General features: G+C 42.9%; 27 non-coding genes across 27 annotated transcripts; all 27 read left to right on the forward strand.

The window, feature by feature from the left end:
* Positions 1-1,057: 1,057 nt before the first annotated feature.
* trnat-agu lies at positions 1,058-1,131 on the forward strand. The gene has a single exon. It is a non-coding gene; the product is annotated as a tRNA-Thr (tRNA).
* Positions 1,132-1,702: 571 nt separating this feature from the next.
* Positions 1,703-1,776, forward strand: trnat-ugu. The gene has a single exon. It is a non-coding gene; the product is annotated as a tRNA-Thr (tRNA).
* Positions 1,777-2,310: 534 nt separating this feature from the next.
* Positions 2,311-2,384, forward strand: trnat-ugu. Its single transcript has one exon. It is a non-coding gene; the product is annotated as a tRNA-Thr (tRNA).
* Positions 2,385-2,573: 189 nt separating this feature from the next.
* trnat-agu lies at positions 2,574-2,647 on the forward strand. The gene has a single exon. It is a non-coding gene; the product is annotated as a tRNA-Thr (tRNA).
* Positions 2,648-2,836: 189 nt separating this feature from the next.
* On the forward strand, positions 2,837-2,910 carry trnat-cgu. Its single transcript has one exon. It is a non-coding gene; the product is annotated as a tRNA-Thr (tRNA).
* An 815-nt stretch (positions 2,911-3,725) lies between these two features.
* On the forward strand, positions 3,726-3,799 carry trnat-agu. The gene has a single exon. It is a non-coding gene; the product is annotated as a tRNA-Thr (tRNA).
* A 1,016-nt stretch (positions 3,800-4,815) lies between these two features.
* On the forward strand, positions 4,816-4,889 carry trnat-ugu. Its single transcript has one exon. It is a non-coding gene; the product is annotated as a tRNA-Thr (tRNA).
* Positions 4,890-4,978: 89 nt separating this feature from the next.
* On the forward strand, positions 4,979-5,052 carry trnat-ugu. Its single transcript has one exon. It is a non-coding gene; the product is annotated as a tRNA-Thr (tRNA).
* A 189-nt stretch (positions 5,053-5,241) lies between these two features.
* trnat-agu lies at positions 5,242-5,315 on the forward strand. The gene has a single exon. It is a non-coding gene; the product is annotated as a tRNA-Thr (tRNA).
* A 371-nt stretch (positions 5,316-5,686) lies between these two features.
* trnat-ugu lies at positions 5,687-5,760 on the forward strand. Its single transcript has one exon. It is a non-coding gene; the product is annotated as a tRNA-Thr (tRNA).
* A 189-nt stretch (positions 5,761-5,949) lies between these two features.
* On the forward strand, positions 5,950-6,023 carry trnat-agu. The gene has a single exon. It is a non-coding gene; the product is annotated as a tRNA-Thr (tRNA).
* A 208-nt stretch (positions 6,024-6,231) lies between these two features.
* trnat-ugu lies at positions 6,232-6,305 on the forward strand. Its single transcript has one exon. It is a non-coding gene; the product is annotated as a tRNA-Thr (tRNA).
* Positions 6,306-6,394: 89 nt separating this feature from the next.
* Positions 6,395-6,468, forward strand: trnat-cgu. Its single transcript has one exon. It is a non-coding gene; the product is annotated as a tRNA-Thr (tRNA).
* Positions 6,469-8,474: 2,006 nt separating this feature from the next.
* Positions 8,475-8,548, forward strand: trnat-ugu. The gene has a single exon. It is a non-coding gene; the product is annotated as a tRNA-Thr (tRNA).
* A 534-nt stretch (positions 8,549-9,082) lies between these two features.
* Positions 9,083-9,156, forward strand: trnat-ugu. Its single transcript has one exon. It is a non-coding gene; the product is annotated as a tRNA-Thr (tRNA).
* A 189-nt stretch (positions 9,157-9,345) lies between these two features.
* Positions 9,346-9,419, forward strand: trnat-agu. Its single transcript has one exon. It is a non-coding gene; the product is annotated as a tRNA-Thr (tRNA).
* A 189-nt stretch (positions 9,420-9,608) lies between these two features.
* trnat-cgu lies at positions 9,609-9,682 on the forward strand. Its single transcript has one exon. It is a non-coding gene; the product is annotated as a tRNA-Thr (tRNA).
* A 552-nt stretch (positions 9,683-10,234) lies between these two features.
* Positions 10,235-10,308, forward strand: trnat-agu. The gene has a single exon. It is a non-coding gene; the product is annotated as a tRNA-Thr (tRNA).
* Positions 10,309-10,497: 189 nt separating this feature from the next.
* trnat-cgu lies at positions 10,498-10,571 on the forward strand. Its single transcript has one exon. It is a non-coding gene; the product is annotated as a tRNA-Thr (tRNA).
* A 189-nt stretch (positions 10,572-10,760) lies between these two features.
* On the forward strand, positions 10,761-10,834 carry trnat-ugu. The gene has a single exon. It is a non-coding gene; the product is annotated as a tRNA-Thr (tRNA).
* Positions 10,835-11,368: 534 nt separating this feature from the next.
* trnat-ugu lies at positions 11,369-11,442 on the forward strand. Its single transcript has one exon. It is a non-coding gene; the product is annotated as a tRNA-Thr (tRNA).
* Positions 11,443-11,631: 189 nt separating this feature from the next.
* trnat-agu lies at positions 11,632-11,705 on the forward strand. The gene has a single exon. It is a non-coding gene; the product is annotated as a tRNA-Thr (tRNA).
* Positions 11,706-11,913: 208 nt separating this feature from the next.
* On the forward strand, positions 11,914-11,987 carry trnat-ugu. Its single transcript has one exon. It is a non-coding gene; the product is annotated as a tRNA-Thr (tRNA).
* An 89-nt stretch (positions 11,988-12,076) lies between these two features.
* Positions 12,077-12,150, forward strand: trnat-cgu. Its single transcript has one exon. It is a non-coding gene; the product is annotated as a tRNA-Thr (tRNA).
* A 2,126-nt stretch (positions 12,151-14,276) lies between these two features.
* trnat-ugu lies at positions 14,277-14,350 on the forward strand. Its single transcript has one exon. It is a non-coding gene; the product is annotated as a tRNA-Thr (tRNA).
* Positions 14,351-15,913: 1,563 nt separating this feature from the next.
* trnat-cgu lies at positions 15,914-15,987 on the forward strand. The gene has a single exon. It is a non-coding gene; the product is annotated as a tRNA-Thr (tRNA).
* Positions 15,988-16,195: 208 nt separating this feature from the next.
* On the forward strand, positions 16,196-16,269 carry trnat-ugu. The gene has a single exon. It is a non-coding gene; the product is annotated as a tRNA-Thr (tRNA).
* The last annotated feature ends 1,040 nt before the right edge of the window (positions 16,270-17,309 follow it).

A 17,309-nucleotide genomic window follows, 5' to 3' on the forward strand; every position in this document is an offset into this window, starting at 1 on the left:
TTTTGGAAATCAACAGAGCTCACAATAGTGTGAAATGGGCATTTACAGAGGCACTGTGGCTTAGTTGGTCAAAGTGCATTGCTCAGGAAGTTGCAGACTTAAACTTTATGGTTTCGTAGGTTTGGAAAACAACAGAGCTTACAATAGTTTGAACCTTGGATTTACAGAGGCGCTGTGTCTTAGTTGGTCAAAGTGCCTGTTTCGTAAACAGGAGATCCTGGGTTCAACTCCCAGCAGTGCCTTGCTCAGGAAGTTGGAGATTTCAATTTTATGGATTCGCAGTTTTGGAAAAGTGCCTGTTTCGTAAACAGGAGATCCTGGGTTCAACTCCCAGCAGTGCCTTGGTCAGGAAGTTAGAGATTTCAATTTTATGGTTTCAGAGTTTTGGAAAACAACAGAGCTTGCAATAGTGTGAACATGGCATTTACAGCGGCGCTGTGGCTTATTTGGTTAAAGCGCCTGTTTAGTAAACAGGAGATCCTGGGTTCAACTCCCAGCAGTGCCTTGCTCAGGAAGTTGGAGATTTCAATTTTATAAATTCGCAGTTTTGGAAAAGTGCCTGTTTAGTAAACAGGAGATCCTGGGTTCAACTCCCAGCAGTGCCTTGGTCAGGAAGTTAGAGATTTCAATTTTATGGTTTCGGAGTTTTGGAAAACAACAGAGCTTGCAATAGTTTGAACCTTGGATTTACAGAGGCGCTGTGTCTTAGTTGGTCAAAGTGCCTGTTTCGTAAACAGGAGATCCTGGGTTCAACTCCCAGCAGTGCCTTGCTCAGGAAGTTGGAGATTTCAATTTTATGGATTCGCAGTTTTGGAAAAGTGCCTGTTTCGTAAACAGGAGATCCTGGGTTCAACTCCCAGCAGTGCCTTGCTCACGAAGTTGGAGATTTCAATTTTATGGATTCGCAGTTTGGGAAAAGTGCCTGTTTAGTAAACAGGAGATCCTGGGTTCAACTCCCAGCAGTGCCTTGGTCAGGAAGTTAGAGATTTCAATTTTATGGTTTCAGAGTTTTGGAAAACAACAGAGCTTGCAATAGTGTGAACATTGCATTTACAGCGGCGCTGTGGCTTAGTTGGTTAAAGCGCCTGTTTAGTAAACAGGAGATCCTGGGTTCAACTCCCAGCAGTGCCTTGCTCAGGAAGTTAGAGACTTAAACTTTATTGTTTCGTAGGTTTGGAAAAGAACAGAGCTTACAATAGTGTGAAATAGGCATTTCCAGAGGCACTGTGGCTTAGTTGGTCAAAGTGCATTGCTCAGGAAGTTGCAGACTTAAACTTTATGGTTTCGTAGGTTTGGAAAACAACAGAGCTTACAATAGTTTGAACCTTGGATTTACAGAGGCGCTTTGTCTTAGTTGGTCAAAGTGCCTTTTTCGTAAACAGGAGATCCTGGGTTCAACTCCCAGCAGTGCCTTGCTCAGGAAGTTGGAGATTTCAATTTTATGGATTCGCAGTTTTGGAAAAGTGCCTGTTTCGTAAACAGGAGATCCTGGGTTCAACTCCCAGCAGTGCCTTGCTCACGAAGTTGGAGATTTCAATTTTATGGATTCGCAGTTTTGGAAAAGTGCCTGTTTAGTAAACAGGAGATCCTGGGTTCAACTCCCAGCAGTGCCTCTTTCATTTAATTATGGACTTGAATTTTATGGATTCGTAGTTTTGGAAAACAACAGAGCTTACAATAGTTTGAACCTTGGATTTACAGAGGCGCTGTGGCTTAGTTGGTTAAAGTGCCTGTCTTGTAAACAGGAGATCCTGGGTTCAACTCCCAGCAGTGCCTTGCTCAGGAAGTTGGAGACTTCAATTTTATGGTTTCGGAGTTTTGGAAAACAACAGAGCTTGCAAAAGTGTGAACATGGCATTTACAGCGGCGCTGTGGCTTAGTTGGTTAAAGTGCCTGTTTAGTAAACAGGAGATCCTGGGTTCAACTCCCAGCAGTGCCTTCCTCAGGAAGTTGGAGACTTAAACTTTATTGTTTCGTAGGTTTGGAAAAAAACAGATCTTACAATAGAGTGAAATAGGCATTTCCAGAGGCACTGTGGCTTAGTTGGTCAAAGTGCATTGCTCAGGAAGTTGCAGACTTAAACTTTATGGTTTCGTAGGTTTGGAAAACAACAGAGCTTACAATAGTTTGAACCTTGGATTTACAGAGGCGCTGTGGCTTAGTTGGTTAAAGTGCCTGTCTTGTAAACAGGAGATCCTGGGTTTAACTCCCAGCAGTGCCTTGCTCAGGAAGTTGGAGATTTCAATTTTATGGAATCTGAGTTTTGGAAAAAAACAGAGCTCACAATAGTGTGAAATGGGCATTTACAGAGGCACTGTGGCTTAGTTGGTCAAAGTGCCTGTTTTGTAAACAGGAGATCCTGGGTTCAACTCCCAGCAGTGCCTTGCTCAGGAAGTTGGAGATTTCAATTTTATGGATTCGCAGTTTTGGAAAAGTGCCTGTTTAGTAAACAGGAGATCCTGGGTTCAACTCCCAGCAGTGCCTTGCTCAGGAAGTTAGAGATTTCAATTTTATGGTTTCGGAGTTTTGGAAAACAACAGAGCTCACAATAGTGTGAAATGGGCATTTACAGAGGCACTGTGGCTTAGTTGGTTAAAGCGCCTGTTTAGTAAACAGGAGATCCTGGGTTCAACTCCCAGCAGTGCCTTGCTAAGGAAGTTGGAGATTTCAATTTTGTGGATTCGCAGTTTTGGAAAAGTGCCTGTTTAGTAAACAGGAGATCCTGGGTTCAACTCCCAGCAGTGCCTTCCTCAGTAAGTTGGAGACTTAAACTTTATTGTTTCGTATGTTTGGAAAAGAACAGAGCTTACAATAGTGTGAAATAGGCATTTCCAGAGGCACTGTGGCTTAGTTGGTCAAAGTGCCTGTTTCGTAAACAGGAGATCCTGGGTTCAACTCCCAGCAGTGCCTTGCTCACGAAGTTGGAGATTTCAATTTTATGGATTCGCAGTTTTGGAAAAGTGCCTGTTTAGTAAACAGGAGATCCTGGGTTCAACTCCCAGCAGTGCCTCTTTCATTTAATTATGGACTTGAATTTTATGGATTCGTAGTTTTGGAAAACAACAGAGCTTGCAATAGTGTGAACATGGCATTTACAGCGGCGCTGTGGCTTATTTGGTTAAAGCGCCTGTTTAGTAAACAGGAGATCCTGGGTTCAACTCCCAGCAGTGCCTTGCTCAGGAAGTTGGAGATTTCAATTTTATAAATTCGCAGTTTTGGAAAAGTGCCTGTTTAGTAAACAGGAGATCCTGGGTTCAACTCCCAGCAGTGCCTTGGTCAGGAAGTTAGAGATTTCAATTTTATGGTTTCGGAGTTTTGGAAAACAACAGAGCTTGCAATAGTTTGAACCTTGGATTTACAGAGGCGCTGTGTCTTAGTTGGTCAAAGTGCCTGTTTCGTAAACAGGAGATCCTGGGTTCAACTCCCAGCAGTGCCTTGCTCAGGAAGTTGGAGATTTCAATTTTATGGATTCGCAGTTTTGGAAAAGTGCCTGTTTCGTAAACAGGAGATCCTGGGTTCAACTCCCAGCAGTGCCTTGCTCACGAAGTTGGAGATTTCAATTTTATGGATTCGCAGTTTGGGAAAAGTGCCTGTTTAGTAAACAGGAGATCCTGGGTTCAACTCCCAGCAGTGCCTTGGTCAGGAAGTTAGAGATTTCAATTTTATGGTTTCAGAGTTTTGGAAAACAACAGAGCTTGCAATAGTGTGAACATTGCATTTACAGCGGCGCTGTGGCTTAGTTGGTTAAAGCGCCTGTTTAGTAAACAGGAGATCCTGGGTTCAACTCCCAGCAGTGCCTTGCTCAGGAAGTTAGAGACTTAAACTTTATTGTTTCGTAGGTTTGGAAAAGAACAGAGCTTACAATAGTGTGAAATAGGCATTTCCAGAGGCACTGTGGCTTAGTTGGTCAAAGTGCATTGCTCAGGAAGTTGCAGACTTAAACTTTATGGTTTCGTAGGTTTGGAAAACAACAGAGCTTACAATAGTTTGAACCTTGGATTTACAGAGGCGCTTTGTCTTAGTTGGTCAAAGTGCCTTTTTCGTAAACAGGAGATCCTGGGTTCAACTCCCAGCAGTGCCTTGCTCAGGAAGTTGGAGATTTCAATTTTATGGATTCGCAGTTTTGGAAAAGTGCCTGTTTCGTAAACAGGAGATCCTGGGTTCAACTCCCAGCAGTGCCTTGCTCACGAAGTTGGAGATTTCAATTTTATGGATTCGCAGTTTTGGAAAAGTGCCTGTTTAGTAAACAGGAGATCCTGGGTTCAACTCCCAGCAGTGCCTCTTTCATTTAATTATGGACTTGAATTTTATGGATTCGTAGTTTTGGAAAACAACAGAGCTTACAATAGTTTGAACCTTGGATTTACAGAGGCGCTGTGGCTTAGTTGGTCAAAGTGCCTGTTTCGTAAACAGGAGATCCTGGGTTCAACTCCCAGCAGTGCCTTGCTCAGGAAGTTGGAGACTTCAATTTTATGGTTTCGGAGTTTTGGAAAACAACAGAGCTTGCAAAAGTGTGAACATGGCATTTACAGCGGCGCTGTGGCTTAGTTGGTTAAAGTGCCTGTTTAGTAAACAGGAGATCCTGGGTTCAACTCCCAGCAGTGCCTTCCTCAGGAAGTTGGAGACTTAAACTTTATTGTTTCGTAGGTTTGGAAAAAAACAGATCTTACAATAGAGTGAAATAGGCATTTCCAGAGGCACTGTGGCTTAGTTGGTCAAAGTGCATTGCTCAGGAAGTTGCAGACTTAAACTTTATGGTTTCGTAGGTTTGGAAAACAACAGAGCTTACAATAGTTTGAACCTTGGATTTACAGAGGCGCTGTGGCTTAGTTGGTTAAAGTGCCTGTCTTGTAAACAGGAGATCCTGGGTTCAACTCCCAGCAGTGCCTTGCTCAGGAAGTTGGAGATTTCAATTTTATGGAATCTGAGTTTTGGAAAAAAACAGAGCTCACAATAGTGTGAAATGGGCATTTACAGAGGCACTGTGGCTTAGTTGGTCAAAGTGCCTGTTTTGTAAACAGGAGATCCTGGGTTCAACTCCCAGCAGTGCCTTGCTCAGGAAGTTGGAGATTTCAATTTTATGGATTCGCAGTTTTGGAAAAGTGCCTGTTTAGTAAACAGGAGATCCTGGGTTCAACTCCCAGCAGTGCCTTGCTCAGGAAGTTAGAGATTTCAATTTTATGGTTTCGGAGTTTTGGAAAACAACAGAGCTCACAATAGTGTGAAATGGGCATTTACAGAGGCACTGTGGCTTAGTTGGTTAAAGCGCCTGTTTAGTAAACAGGAGATCCTGGGTTCAACTCCCAGCAGTGCCTTCCTCAGGAATTTGGAGACTTAAACTTTATTGTTTCGTAGGTTTGGAAAAGAACAGAGCTTACAATAGTGTGAAATAGGCATTTCCAGAGGCACTGTGGCTTAGTTGGTCAAAGTGCATTGCTCAGGAAGTTGCTGACTTAAACTTTATGGTTTCGTATGTTTGGAAAACAACAGAGCTTACAATAGTTTGAACCTTGGATTTACAGAGGCGCTGTGGCTTAGTTGGTTAAAGTGCCTGTCTTGTAAACAGGAGATCCTGGGTTTAACTCCCAGCAGTGCCTTGCTCAGGAAGTTGGAGATTTCAATTTTATGGAATCTGAGTTTTGGAAAAAAACAGAGCTCACAATAGTGTGAAATGGGCATTTACAGAGGCACTGTGGCTTAGTTGGTCAAAGTGCCTGTTTTGTAAACAGGAGATCCTGGGTTCAACTCCCAGCAGTGCCTTGCTCAGGAAGTTGGAGATTTCAATTTTATGGATTCGCAGTTTTGGAAAAGTGCCTGTTTAGTAAACAGGAGATCCTGGGTTCAACTCCCAGCAGTGCCTTGCTCAGGAAGTTAGAGATTTCAATTTTATGGTTTCGGAGTTTTGGAAAAGAACAGAGCTTACAATAGTGTGAAATAGGCATTTACAGAGGCACTGTGGCTTAGTTGGTTAAAGCGCCTGTTTAGTAAACAGGAGATCCTGGGTTCAACTCCCAGCAGTGCCTTCCTCAGGAATTTGGAGACTTAAACTTTATTGTTTCGTAGGTTTGGAAAAGAACAGAGCTTACAATAGTGTGAAATAGGCATTTCCAGAGGCACTGTGGCTTAGTTGGTCAAAGTGCATTGCTCAGGAAGTTGCAGACTTAAACTTTATGGTTTCGTAGGTTTGGAAAACAACAGAGCTTACAATAGTTTGAACCTTGGATTTACAGAGGCGCTGTGGCTTAGTTGGTTAAAGTGCCTGTCTTGTAAACAGGAGATCCTGGGTTCAACTCCCAGCAGTGCCTTGCTCAGTAAGTTGGAGATTTCAATTTTATAGATTCAGAGTTTTGGAAAAAAACAGAGCTCACAATAGTGTGAAATGGGCATTTACAGAGGCACTGTGGCTTAGTTGGTCAAAGTGCCTGTTTCGTAAACAGGAGATCCTGGGTTCAACTCCCAGCAGTGCCTCTTTCATGTAATTATGGTCTTGAATTTTATGGTTTCGTATTTTTGGAAAACAACAGAGCTTGCAATAGTGTGAACATGGCATTTACAGCGGTGCTGTGGCTTAGTTGGTTAAAGTGCCTGTTTAGTAAACAGGAGTTCCTGGGTTCAACTCCCAGCAGTGCCTTTGCTCAAGAAGTTGGAGATTTCAATTTTATGGATTTGCAGTTTTGGAAAAGTGCCTGTTTAGTAAACAGGAGATTCTGGGTTCAACTCCCAGCAGTGCCTTGCTCAGGAAGTTAGAGATTTCAATTTTATGGTTTCGGAGTTTTGGAAATCAACAGAGCTCACAATAGTGTGAAATGGGCATTTACAGAGGCACTGTGGCTTAGTTGGTCAAAGTGCATTGCTCAGGAAGTTGCAGACTTAAACTTTATGGTTTCGTAGGTTTGGAAAACAACAGAGCTTACAATAGTTTGAACCTTGGATTTACAGAGGCGCTGTGTCTTAGTTGGTCAAAGTGCCTGTTTCGTAAACAGGAGATCCTGGGTTCAACTCCCAGCAGTGCCTTGCTCAGGAAGTTGGAGATTTCAATTTTATGGATTCGCAGTTTTGGAAAAGTGCCTGTTTCGTAAACAGGAGATCCTGGGTTCAACTCCCAGCAGTGCCTTGGTCAGGAAGTTAGAGATTTCAATTTTATGGTTTCAGAGTTTTGGAAAACAACAGAGCTTGCAATAGTGTGAACATGGCATTTACAGCGGTGCTGTGGCTTATTTGGTTAAAGCGCCTGTTTAGTAAACAGGAGATCCTGGGTTCAACTCCCAGCAGTGCCTTGCTCAGGAAGTTGGAGATTTCAATTTTATAAATTCGCAGTTTTGGAAAAGTGCCTGTTTAGTAAACAGGAGATCCTGGGTTCAACTCCCAGCAGTGCCTTGGTCAGGAAGTTAGAGATTTCAATTTTATGGTTTCGGAGTTTTGGAAAACAACAGAGCTTGCAATAGTTTGAACCTTGGATTTACAGAGGCGCTGTGTCTTAGTTGGTCAAAGTGCCTGTTTCGTAAACAGGAGATCCTGGGTTCAACTCCCAGCAGTGCCTTGCTCAGGAAGTTGGAGATTTCAATTTTATGGATTCGCAGTTTTGGAAAAGTGCCTGTTTCGTAAACAGGAGATCCTGGGTTCAACTCCCAGCAGTGCCTTGCTCACGAAGTTGGAGATTTCAATTTTATGGATTCGCAGTTTGGGAAAAGTGCCTGTTTAGTAAACAGGAGATCCTGGGTTCAACTCCCAGCAGTGCCTTGGTCAGGAAGTTAGAGATTTCAATTTTATGGTTTCAGAGTTTTGGAAAACAACAGAGCTTGCAATAGTGTGAACATTGCATTTACAGCGGCGCTGTTGCTTAGTTGGTTAAAGCGCCTGTTTAGTAAACAGGAGATCCTGGGTTCAACTCCCAGCAGTGCCTTGCTCAGGAAGTTAGAGACTTAAACTTTATTGTTTCGTAGGTTTGGAAAAGAACAGAGCTTACAATAGTGTGAAATAGGCATTTCCAGAGGCACTGTGGCTTAGTTGGTCAAAGTGCATTGCTCAGGAAGTTGCAGACTTAAACTTTATGGTTTCGTAGGTTTGGAAAACAACAGAGCTTACAATAGTTTGAACCTTGGATTTACAGAGGCGCTTTGTCTTAGTTGGTCAAAGTGCCTTTTTCGTAAACAGGAGATCCTGGGTTCAACTCCCAGCAGTGCCTTGCTCAGGAAGTTGGAGATTTCAATTTTATGGATTCGCAGTTTTGGAAAAGTGCCTGTTTCGTAAACAGGAGATCCTGGGTTCAACTCCCAGCAGTGCCTTGCTCACGAAGTTGGAGATTTCAATTTTATGGATTCGCAGTTTTGGAAAAGTGCCTGTTTAGTAAACAGGAGATCCTGGGTTCAACTCCCAGCAGTGCCTCTTTCATTTAATTATGGACTTGAATTTTATGGATTCGTAGTTTTGGAAAACAACAGAGCTTACAATAGTTTGAACCTTGGATTTACAGAGGCGCTGTGGCTTAGTTGGTTAAAGTGCCTGTCTTGTAAACAGGAGATCCTGGGTTCAACTCCCAGCAGTGCCTTGCTCAGGAAGTTGGAGACTTCAATTTTATGGTTTCGGAGTTTTGGAAAACAACAGAGCTTGCAAAAGTGTGAACATGGCGTTTACAGCGGCGCTGTGGCTTAGTTGGTTAAAGTGCCTGTTTAGTAAACAGGAGATCCTGGGTTCAACTCCCAGCAGTGCCTTCCTCAGGAAGTTGGAGACTTAAACTTTATTGTTTCGTAGGTTTGGAAAAAAACAGATCTTACAATAGAGTGAAATAGGCATTTCCAGAGGCACTGTGGCTTAGTTGGTCAAAGTGCATTGCTCAGGAAGTTGCAGACTTAAACTTTATGGTTTCGTAGGTTTGGAAAACAACAGAGCTTACAATAGTTTGAACCTTGGATTTACAGAGGCGCTGTGGCTTAGTTGGTTAAAGTGCCTGTCTTGTAAACAGGAGATCCTGGGTTTAACTCCCAGCAGTGCCTTGCTCAGGAAGTTGGAGATTTCAATTTTATGGAATCTGAGTTTTGGAAAAAAACAGAGCTCACAATAGTGTGAAATGGGCATTTACAGAGGCACTGTGGCTTAGTTGGTCAAAGTGCCTGTTTTGTAAACAGGAGATCCTGGGTTCAACTCCCAGCAGTGCCTTGCTCAGGAAGTTGGAGATTTCAATTTTATGGATTCGCAGTTTTGGAAAAGTGCCTGTTTAGTAAACAGGAGATCCTGGGTTCAACTCCCAGCAGTGCCTTGCTCAGGAAGTTAGAGATTTCAATTTTATGGTTTCGGAGTTTTGGAAAACAACAGAGCTCACAATAGTGTGAAATGGGCATTTACAGAGGCACTGTGGCTTAGTTGGTTAAAGCGCCTGTTTAGTAAACAGGAGATCCTGGGTTCAACTCCCAGCAGTGCCTTGCTAAGGAAGTTGGAGATTTCAATTTTGTGGATTCGCAGTTTTGGAAAAGTGCCTGTTTAGTAAACAGGAGATCCTGGGTTCAACTCCCAGCAGTGCCTTCCTCAGTAAGTTGGAGACTTAAACTTTATTGTTTCGTATGTTTGGAAAAGAACAGAGCTTACAATAGTGTGAAATAGGCATTTCCAGAGGCACTGTGGCTTAGTTGGTCAAAGTGCCTGTTTCGTAAACAGGAGATCCTGGGTTCAACTCCCAGCAGTGCCTTGCTCACGAAGTTGGAGATTTCAATTTTATGGATTCGCAGTTTTGGAAAAGTGCCTGTTTAGTAAACAGGAGATCCTGGGTTCAACTCCCAGCAGTGCCTTGCTCAGGAAGTTAGAGATTTCAATTTTATGGTTTCGGAGTTTTGGAAAACAACAGAGCTTGCAATAGTGTGAACATTGCATTTACAGCGGTGCTGTGGCTTAGTTGGTTAAAGGGCCTGTTTCGTAAACAGGAGATCCTGGGTTCAACTCCCAGCAGTGCCTTGCTAAGGAAGTTGGAGATTTCAATTTTGTGGATTCGCAGTTTTGGAAAAGTGCCTGTTTAGTAAACAGGAGATCCTGGGTTCAACTCCCAGCAGTGCCTTGCTCAGGAAGTTGGAGATTTCAATTTTATGGATTCGCAGTTTTGGAAAAGTGCCTGTTTAGTAAACAGGAGATCCTGGGTTCAACTCCCAGCAGTGCCTTGCTCAGGAAGTTAGAGATTTCAATTTTATGGTTTCGGAGTTTTGGAAAACAACAGAGCTCACAATAGTGTGAAATGGGCATTTACAGAGGCACTGTGGCTTAGTTGGTTAAAGCGCCTGTTTAGTAAACAGGAGATCCTGGGTTCAACTCCCAGCAGTGCCTTGCTAAGGAAGTTGGAGATTTCAATTTTGTGGATTCGCAGTTTTGGAAAAGTGCCTGTTTAGTAAACAGGAGATCCTGGGTTCAACTCCCAGCAGTGCCTTCCTCAGTAAGTTGGAGACTTAAACTTTATTGTTTCGTATGTTTGGAAAAGAACAGAGCTTACAATAGTGTGAAATAGGCATTTCCAGAGGCACTGTGGCTTAGTTGGTCAAAGTGCCTGTTTCGTAAACAGGAGATCCTGGGTTCAACTCCCAGCAGTGCCTTGCTCACGAAGTTGGAGATTTCAATTTTATGGATTCGCAGTTTTGGAAAAGTGCCTGTTTAGTAAACAGGAGATCCTGGGTTCAACTCCCAGCAGTGCCTCTTTCATTTAATTATGGACTTGAATTTTATGGATTCGTAGTTTTGGAAAACAACAGAGCTTACAATAGTTTGAACCTTGGATTTACAGAGGCGCTGTGGCTTAGTTGGTTAAAGTGCCTGTCTTGTAAACAGGAGATCCTGGGTTCAACTCCCAGCAGTGCCTTGCTCAGGAAGTTGGAGACTTCAATTTTATGGTTTCGGAGTTTTGGAAAACAACAGAGCTTGCAAAAGTGTGAACATGGCATTTACAGCGGCGCTGTGGCTTAGTTGGTTAAAGTGCCTGTTTAGTAAACAGGAGATCCTGGGTTCAACTCCCAGCAGTGCCTTCCTCAGGAAGTTGGAGACTTAAACTTTATTGTTTCGTAGGTTTGGAAAAAAACAGATCTTACAATAGAGTGAAATAGGCATTTCCAGAGGCACTGTGGCTTAGTTGGTCAAAGTGCATTGCTCAGGAAGTTGCAGACTTAAACTTTATGGTTTCGTAGGTTTGGAAAACAACAGAGCTTACAATAGTTTGAACCTTGGATTTACAGAGGCGCTGTGGCTTAGTTGGTTAAAGTGCCTGTCTTGTAAACAGGAGATCCTGGGTTTAACTCCCAGCAGTGCCTTGCTCAGGAAGTTGGAGATTTCAATTTTATGGAATCTGAGTTTTGGAAAAAAACAGAGCTCACAATAGTGTGAAATGGGCATTTACAGAGGCACTGTGGCTTAGTTGGTCAAAGTGCCTGTTTTGTAAACAGGAGATCCTGGGTTCAACTCCCAGCAGTGCCTTGCTCAGGAAGTTGGAGATTTCAATTTTATGGATTCGCAGTTTTGGAAAAGTGCCTGTTTAGTAAACAGGAGATCCTGGGTTCAACTCCCAGCAGTGCCTTGCTCAGGAAGTTAGAGATTTCAATTTTATGGTTTCGGAGTTTTGGAAAACAACAGAGCTCACAATAGTGTGAAATGGGCATTTACAGAGGCACTGTGGCTTAGTTGGTTAAAGCGCCTGTTTAGTAAACAGGAGATCCTGGGTTCAACTCCCAGCAGTGCCTTCCTCAGGAATTTGGAGACTTAAACTTTATTGTTTCGTAGGTTTGGAAAAGAACAGAGCTTACAATAGTGTGAAATAGGCATTTCCAGAGGCACTGTGGCTTAGTTGGTCAAAGTGCATTGCTCAGGAAGTTGCAGACTTAAACTTTATGGTTTCGTAGGTTTGGAAAACAACAGAGCTTACAATAGTTTGAACCTTGGATTTACAGAGGCGCTGTGGCTTAGTTGGTTAAAGTGCCTGTCTTGTAAACAGGAGATCCTGGGTTCAACTCCCAGCAGTGCCTTGCTCAGTAAGTTGGAGATTTCAATTTTATAGATTCAGAGTTTTGGAAAAAAACAGAGCTCACAATAGTGTGAAATGGGCATTTACAGAGGCACTGTGGCTTAGTTGGTCAAAGTGCCTGTTTCGTAAACAGGAGATCCTGGGTTCAACTCCCAGCAGTGCCTCTTTCATGTAATTATGGTCTTGAATTTTATGGTTTCGTATTTTTGGAAAACAACAGAGCTTGCAATAGTGTGAACATGGCATTTACAGCGGTGCTGTGGCTTAGTTGGTTAAAGTGCCTGTTTAGTAAACAGGAGTTCCTGGGTTCAACTCCCAGCAGTGCCTTTGCTCAAGAAGTTGGAGATTTCAATTTTATGGATTTGCAGTTTTGGAAAAGTGCCTGTTTAGTAAACAGGAGATTCTGGGTTCAACTCCCAGCAGTGCCTTGCTCAGGAAGTTAGAGATTTCAATTTTATGGTTTCGGAGTTTTGGAAATCAACAGAGCTCACAATAGTGTGAAATGGGCATTTACAGAGGCACTGTGGCTTAGTTGGTCAAAGTGCATTGCTCAGGAAGTTGCAGACTTAAACTTTATGGTTTCGTAGGTTTGGAAAACAACAGAGCTTACAATAGTTTGAACCTTGGATTTACAGAGGCGCTGTGTCTTAGTTGGTCAAAGTGCCTGTTTCGTAAACAGGAGATCCTGGGTTCAACTCCCAGCAGTGCCTTGCTCAGGAAGTTGGAGATTTCAATTTTATGGATTCGCAGTTTTGGAAAAGTGCCTGTTTCGTAAACAGGAGATCCTGGGTTCAACTCCCAGCAGTGCCTTGGTCAGGAAGTTAGAGATTTCAATTTTATGGTTTCAGAGTTTTGGAAAACAACAGAGCTTGCAATAGTGTGAACATGGCATTTACAGCGGCGCTGTGGCTTATTTGGTTAAAGCGCCTGTTTAGTAAACAGGAGATCCTGGGTTCAACTCCCAGCAGTGCCTTGCTCAGGAAGTTGGAGATTTCAATTTTATAAATTCGCAGTTTTGGAAAAGTGCCTGTTTAGTAAACAGGAGATCCTGGGTTCAACTCCCAGCAGTGCCTTGGTCAGGAAGTTAGAGATTTCAATTTTATGGTTTCGGAGTTTTGGAAAACAACAGAGCTTGCAATAGTTTGAACCTTGGATTTACAGAGGCGCTGTGTCTTAGTTGGTCAAAGTGCCTGTTTCGTAAACAGGAGATCCTGGGTTCAACTCCCAGCAGTGCCTTGCTCAGGAAGTTGGAGATTTCAATTTTATGGATTCGCAGTTTTGAAAGTGCCTGTTTCGTAAACAGGAGATCCTGGGTTCAACTCCCAGCAGTGCCTTGCTCACGAAGTTGGAGATTTCAATTTTATGGATTCGGCAGTTTGGGGAAAAGTGCCTGTTTAGTAAACAGGAGATCCTGGGTTCAACTCCCAGCAGTGCCTTGGTCAGGAAGTTAGAGATTTCAATTTTATGGTTTCAGAGTTTTGGAAAACAACAGAGCTTGCAATAGTGTGAACATTGCATTTACAGCGGCGCTGTGGCTTAGTTGGTTAAAGCGCCTGTTTAGTAAACAGGAGATCCTGGGTTTCAACTCCCAGCAGTGCCTTGCTCAGGAAGTTAGAGACTTAAACTTTATTGTTTCGTAGGTTTGGAAAAGAACAGAGCTTACAATAGTGTGAAATAGGCATTTCCAGAGGCACTGTGGCTTAGTTGGTCAAAGTGCATTGCTCAGGAAGTTGCAGACTTAAACTTTATTGTTTCGTAGGTTTGGAAAAGAACAGAGCTTACAATAGTGTGAAATAGGCATTTCCAGAGGCACTGTGGCTTAGTTGGTCAAAGTGCATTGCTCAGGAAGTTGCAGACTTAAACTTTATGGTTTCGTAGGTTTGGAAAACAACAGAGCTTACAATAGTTTGAACCTTGGATTTACAGAGGCGCTTTGTCTTAGTTGGTCAAAGTGCCTTTTTCGTAAACAGGAGATCCTGGGTTCAACTCCCAGCAGTGCCTTGCTCAGGAAGTTGGAGATTTCAATTTTATGGATTCGCAGTTTTGGAAAAGTGCCTGTTTCGTAAACAGGAGATCCTGGGTTCAACTCCCAGCAGTGCCTTGCTCACGAAGTTGGAGATTTCAATTTTATGGATTCGCAGTTTTGGAAAAGTGCCTGTTTAGTAAACAGGAGATCCTGGGTTCAACTCCCAGCAGTGCCTCTTTCATTTAATTATGGACTTGAATTTTATGGATTCGTAGTTTTGGAAAACAACAGAGCTTACAATAGTTTGAACCTTGGATTTACAGAGGCGCTGTGGCTTAGTTGGTTAAAGTGCCTGTCTTGTAAACAGGAGATCCTGGGTTCAACTCCCAGCAGTGCCTTGCTCAGGAAGTTGGAGACTTCAATTTTATGGTTTCGGAGTTTGGAAAACAACAGAGCTTGCAAAAGTGTGAACATGGCATTTTCAGCAGTGCTGTGGCTTAGTTGGTTAAAGTGCCTGTTTAGTAAACAGGAGATCCTGGGTTCAACTCCCAGCAGTGCCTTCCTCAGGAAGTTGGAGACTTAAACTTTATTGTTTCGTAGGATTTGGAAAAGAACAGAGCTTACAATAGAGTGTCAAATAGGCATTTCCAGAGGCACTGTGGCTTAGTTGGTCAAAGTGCATTGCTCAGGAAGTTGCAGACTTAAACTTTATGGTTTCGTAGGTTTGGAAAACAACAGAGCTTACAATAGTTTGAACCTTGGATTTACAGAGGCGCTGTGGCTTACTTGGTTAAAGTGCCTGTCTTGTAAACAGGAGATCCTGGGTTCAACTCCCAGCAGTGCCTTGCCTCAGGAAGTTGGAGACTTAAACTTTATTGTTTCGTAGGTTTGGAAAAGAACAGAGCTTACAATAGTGTAAAATAGGCATTTCCAGAGGCACTGAGGCTTAGTTGGTCAAAGTGCATTGCTCAGGAAGTTGCAGACTTAAACTTTATGGTTTCGTAGGTTTGGAAAACAACAGAGCTTACAATAGTTTGAACCTTGGATTTACAGAGGAAAACTTTGGAAAAGTGCCTGTTTAGTAAACAGGAGATCCTGGGTTCAACTCCCAGCAGTGCCTTGCTCAGGAAGTTGGAGATTTCAATTTTATGGATTCGCAGTTTTGGAAAAGAACAGAGCTCTCAACAGTGTTAAATGTGCTTTTACAGAGGCGCTGTGGCTTAGTTGGTCAAAGTGCCTGTTTCGTAAACAGGAGATCCTGGGTTCAACTCCCAGCAGTGCCTTGCTCAGGAAGTTGGAGATTTCAATTTTATGGATTCTCAGTTTTGGAAAAGAACAGAGCTCTCAACAGTGTTAAATGTGCATTTACAGAGGCGCTGTGGCTTAGTTGGTCAAAGTGCCTGTTTCGTAAACAGGAGATCCTGGGTTCAACTCCCAGAAGTGCCTTGCTCAGGAAGTTGGAGATTTCAATTTTGTGGATTCGCAGTTTTGGAAAAGTGCCTGTTTAGTAAACAGGAGATCCTGGGTTCAACTCCCAGCAGTGCCTTGCTCAGGAAGTTGGAGACTTCAATTTTATGGTTTCGGAGTTTTGGAAAACAACAGAGCTTACAATAGTTTGAACCTTGGATTTACAGAGGCGCTGTGGCTTAGTTGGTTAAAGTGTCTGTCTTGTAAACAGGAGATCCTGGGTTCAACTCCAAGCAGTGCCTTCCTCAGGAAGTTGGAGACTTAAACTTTATTGTTTCGTAGATTTGGAAAAGAACAGAGCTTACAATATTGTGAAATAGGCATTTCCAGAGGCACTGAGGCTTAGTTGGTTAAAGTGCCTGTCTTGTAAAGAGGAGATCCTGGGTTCAACTCCCAGCAGTGCCTTGCTCAGGAAGTTGGAGATTTAAATTTTATGTATTCGGAGTTTTGGAAAAAAACAGAGCTCACAATAGTGTGAAATGGGCATTTACAGAGGCACTGTGGCTTAGTTGGTCAAAGTGCCTGTTTCGTAAACAGGAGATCCTGGGTTCAACTCCCAGCAGTGCCTTCCTCAGGAAGTTGGAGACTTAAACTTTATTGTTTCGTAGATTTGGAAAAGAACAGAGCTTACAATAGTGTCAAATAGGCATTTCCAGAGGCACTGTGGCTTAGTTGGTCAAAGTGCATTGCTCAGGAAGTTGCAGACTTAAACTTTATGGTTTCGTAGGTTTGGAAAACAACAGAGCTTACAATAGTTTGAACCTTGGATTTACAGAGGCGCTGTGGCTTAGTTGGTTAAAGTGCCTGTCTTGTAAACAGGAGATCCTGGGTTCAACTCCCAGCAGTGCCTTCCTCAGGAAGTTGGAGACTTAAACTTTATTGTTTCGTAGGTTTGGAAAAGAACAGAGCTTACAATAGTGTAAAATAGGCATTTCCAGAGGCACTGAGGCTTAGTTGGTCAAAGTGCATTGCTCAGGAAGTTGCAGACTTAAACTTTATGGTTTCGTAGGTTTGGAAAACAACAGAGCTTACAATAGTTTGAACCTTGGATTTACAGAGGAAAACTTTGGAAAAGTGCCTGTTTAGTAAACAGGAGATCCTGGGTTCAACTCCCAGCAGTGCCTTGCTCAGGAAGTTGGAGATTTCAATTTTATGGATTCGCAGTTTTGGAAAAGAACAGAGCTCTCAACAGTGTTAAATGTGCATTTACAGAGGCGCTGTGGCTTAGTTGGTCAAAGTGCCTGTTTCGTAAACAGGAGATCCTGGGTTCAACTCCCAGCAGTGCCTTGCTCAGGAAGTTGGAGATTTCAATTTTATGGATTCTCAGTTTTGGAAAAGAACAGAGCTCTCAACAGTGTTAAATGTGCATTTACAGAGGCGCTGTGGCTTAGTTGGTCAAAGTGCCTGTTTCGTAAACAGGAGATCCTGGGTTCAACTCCCAGAAGTGCCTTGCTCAGGAAGTTGGAGATTTCAATTTTGTGGATTCGCAGTTTTGGAAAAGTGCCTGTTTAGTAAACAGGAGATCCTGGGTTCAACTCCCAGCAGTGCCTTGCTCAGGAAGTTGGAGACTTCAATTTTATGGTTTCGGAGTTTTGGAAAACAACAGAGCTTACAATAGTTTGAACCTTGGATTTACAGAGGCGCTGTGGCTTAGTTGGTTAAAGTGTCTGTCTTGTAAACAGGAGATCCTGGGTTCAACTCCAAGCAGTGCCTTCCTCAGGAAGTTGGAGACTTAAACTTTATTGTTTCGTAGATTTGGAAAAGAACAGAGCTTACAATATTGTGAAATAGGCATTTCCAGAGGCACTGAGGCTTAGTTGGTTAAAGTGCCTGTCTTGTAAAGAGGAGATCCTGGGTTCAACTCCCAGCAGTGCCTTGCTCAGGAAGTTG

The sequence above is a fragment of the Cyclopterus lumpus genome, chromosome 15, assembly GCF_009769545.1.
Source record: "Cyclopterus lumpus isolate fCycLum1 chromosome 15, fCycLum1.pri, whole genome shotgun sequence".
Taxonomy (NCBI): domain Eukaryota; kingdom Metazoa; phylum Chordata; class Actinopteri; order Perciformes; family Cyclopteridae; genus Cyclopterus; species Cyclopterus lumpus.